The sequence below is a fragment of the Phascolarctos cinereus genome, unplaced genomic scaffold, assembly GCF_003287225.1.
Source record: "Phascolarctos cinereus isolate Bilbo 61053 unplaced genomic scaffold, phaCin_HiC Scaffold_4;HRSCAF=312, whole genome shotgun sequence".
NCBI lineage: Eukaryota > Metazoa > Chordata > Mammalia > Diprotodontia > Phascolarctidae > Phascolarctos > Phascolarctos cinereus.
Window position 1 is genome coordinate 117,004,478 of NW_027555847.1, and position 3,472 is coordinate 117,007,949.

Genomic DNA, 3,472 nt, shown 5'->3' on the forward strand with positions numbered 1-3,472 from the left:
TTGTTAAAAAGATGGCTTTCTGCATCCATTGGGGTATTTTCTGGAAACTGGAAATAGATCAATTAGTCTTGGTCACATTCGTTGTAGACCCAGATGGGAAAGAGACAGGGAGCCTAGGAAATAATGAAAGGCAGAGAAATATGTTTGTTTTTAAAGTTCATCAAGTTAGACTCCTAAGCAAGCCACAGCAGAAAATAGGGGCTGCAGTCCCCTACCATGTAAATAACTGGTTCGCTACAGGTGTACTATAGATTGCCTCATAAATTGATTTTGCTGTAAATGTGAATAGCTATACAATGGCTCCCAAATTCCAGCCCATGACATTTGTCATGTTGAATGACCTCAGCAGCACTGGAAATTGGTGATCAATGCCATTTTAAAATGAACACATATTCATTATTAATAAACACAGCAAGGGTGAAACAAGGCAATTAAGTAAAAGTACATTAAGTTTTACTTATTTTTTTAAAGGAAAGACAGGCTAACTGTTGAGTTAAATTAACTCCTGCTTCTCTACTGGCATGATAGAAAGATGATATGGTATTTCTAACTATTACCCATTTAGAAGCCAAATTCAAAAAGGGGATATTATAGAAGAAGAAAAGTTAGCTGCTCTCCCTTCTGCCTCAGGGCAACTTTGCTTTTAATTCTCTCAAATAGAAATTGCTGCCTCAGTAGGTTCCCTGGTCTGTTTCTGTCTTTCGCCTGCTTTGGGTTTCATGGACTTTGTTTTTCTCAGTTTGGTCCCATTCTCTGTCTTTGCTCTTTTCCTTTTGGCCACGCTATATTCTCCCTACCTACCATCTGATACTCTCACAGCAGTTTCATATTTGGGTCTTCAAGAAATAGGCATAAGCAAGTAAAATTGAATAGAGGGAAGGAGGCTAGTAGGCCAGCTGGCTCCAAGGAGACATTTAAAAACAACCCACCCTTTTGAAAGAGGAATAAAATTCCATTTAATTGAACAAACACTCATTAAGCCCTGCTATGTGCCATACACTATGGCAAATTGTAGGAGTGAAATGCAATCCAGTGTCTGTTTTCATGAATTTAAGGTTGGAAGAATTGGGTTCAAATCCTACGCCTGCCAATTTCTACCTTGGGCACAGCAGTTAATAAACCTCTTGGCTTATTCAATGGCAAAATATCAGGGCTGGACTTGATGACTTCTGAGGTCCCCTTCGGTTCAAAGGCTATGATCCTATAATATATGACATTCTTTGTAGCTGTTCAGTTCAGGCAGTTATTGAATGAAATTCTTTAAAAAGACCATATCCTTTCCATGCTGCCCAGAAAAGGGTTTCATACGGCATTGTCCTCAGTTTCTATTATAACTTTAAAGGGAAACTTTCACAATGTCTGGAGCCTTTGATGTCTTACAGATGAAGGAGGAGGATGTCCTCAAATTCCTTGCTAGAGGAACCCATTTGGGTGGCACCGAATTGAACTTCCAGATGGAACAGTATATGTACTTTAAAAGAAAGAATGATGATGTCTACATCATTAATTTGATGAGAACTTCAGAAAAGCTTCTGCTGGCAACTCATGCTTTTATTGCCATTGAAAATCCAGCTGATGTCAGTTACATCTCATCCAGAAACACTAGCCAGCGAGCTCTTTTGAAGTTTGCTGCTGCCACTGGCACCGTATCTATTGCTGGATGCTTTATTTGTTGCTGGACGCTTCACACTGGTCATGTTCACTAACCAGATCCAGGCAGCTTTCAGGGATCCCTGCCTCTTAGTGGTCACTGATCCTCTCCTTGGGTAGATCACCAGCCTCTGACTGACATCGTGTTAACTTCTCAACCATTGCATTGCACAACACAGACTCCCCACTTCACTATGTGGATATTGCCATTTCATGTAAAAACAAGGGAGCTCACTCGGTCTGATGTGGTGGATGCAGGCATACATGAAGTCCTATGTATATATATATATATACATATATATATATATATATATATATATATGTATATATATACATACATATATATATGTGTGTGTGTGTGTGTGTGTGTGTGTGTGTGTGTGTGTGTGTGTGTGTGTGTGTGGTACCATCTTCTGTGAACACCCATGGGAGGTTATGCCTGATTTTTACTTCTTCAGGGACCCAAAGGAGATTGAAAAGGAAGAACAGTCTGCAGCTGAGAAGGCAGTGACAAAGAAGGAGATTCAGGGTGAATGGACTGCACCCACCTCAGAATTCACTGCTCCTCAACCAGAGATTACTGATTGGTCTGAGGGAGTACAGTTCCCTACTGAAGTTTGGAGTGCTCAGCCAGTTACTGAGGACTGGTCTGTGGCTCTTACTGCTCAGACCGCTGGGTGGGTGGCAACTACCACAGAGTGGTTTTAAATTTTACCCCAGATTCTCTAAGTGTTGGGAAAATGCTGAAGGAAAATAAACATTGGCTTCTTAATAAAAAATAAAAAGACCATATCCATAACAAAACCAATAGAAATCAAGTCATACACCCTGACCAGGTGGGATTTATGCTAGGAATGCAGGACTAGTTCAATATTAGGAAAACTATTGGCATAATTGACCACATCAATAACAAAGCCAATAAAAATCATATGATTATCTCAATAGGTACAGAAAAAGCCTTTAACAAACTACAACATTCATTCCTATTTAAAAAAAAAACACTAGGAAGCCTAGGAATAAATGGAGCCTTTTTAAAAATAAGTAGTATCTATCTAAAACCAAGAGTAAACATTATTTTAATGAGGGTAAACTTGAAGCCTTCTCAATAAGATACAGGGTGAAGCAAGAATGTCCACTGTCACCACTGTTATTCAACCTATTTTGAAAATAAGGCAACAGGAGCATAGATTTACAGCTAAAAGAGTCATTTAGTCCAATCCCTCATTTTACAGAGGAGGAAACTAAGTCCCAAAGGGGGTAAGTTACCTTTACTAAGGTCACATGAGTCGTAAGTACCAGAGCTAGATGATGATGACATGTGATTCCAAACACAGTACTCTTCCTGCTGCACTATGCTGTATGCCTCAATCCTTTTGATGTGAATGCTCATTTAAGCAGATGCCAAGCTCTCCATGCAGGTAAACATCACGAGCTGTTGTGCACCATCCACACCCAAATGGCCAAACTTCAAAATGCCAGTGATGCTCTTCTCTGATCTTCTTTAAGTAGGTCTTTGTATGCAAGGGACCAGGTCCATCTATGGGCCACAGTAGAGGCCTTATAACTTGGCAATACTTGTCTGAACTGTCAGTTTCCTCATCTATAAAATGAAATGGGGTTGAACTACATGACCTCTAAGGTCTCTACCAGCTATAAATCTATCATATGATCATATGAAACTAGGGTCATTTCCATGGCACAATGATGTATTCCATTACAACCTCTGTGTATTAGATTTTGGTCAGCTGATCATTGGGTGGGTTTATGTTTTGAATTATTGATAGTAATAAGCTTTGATGATTATATTTTATTTCTTATAGAT

The 3,472-nt window shown here is 39.4% G+C and overlaps 1 pseudogene; it reads left to right on the forward strand.

Moving 5' to 3' along the window:
* The first annotated feature begins 1,355 nt into the window (after positions 1 to 1,355).
* LOC110221633 (small ribosomal subunit protein uS2 pseudogene) lies at positions 1,356 to 3,145 on the forward strand (annotated as a pseudogene).
* Positions 3,146 to 3,472: the final 327 nt, after the last annotated feature.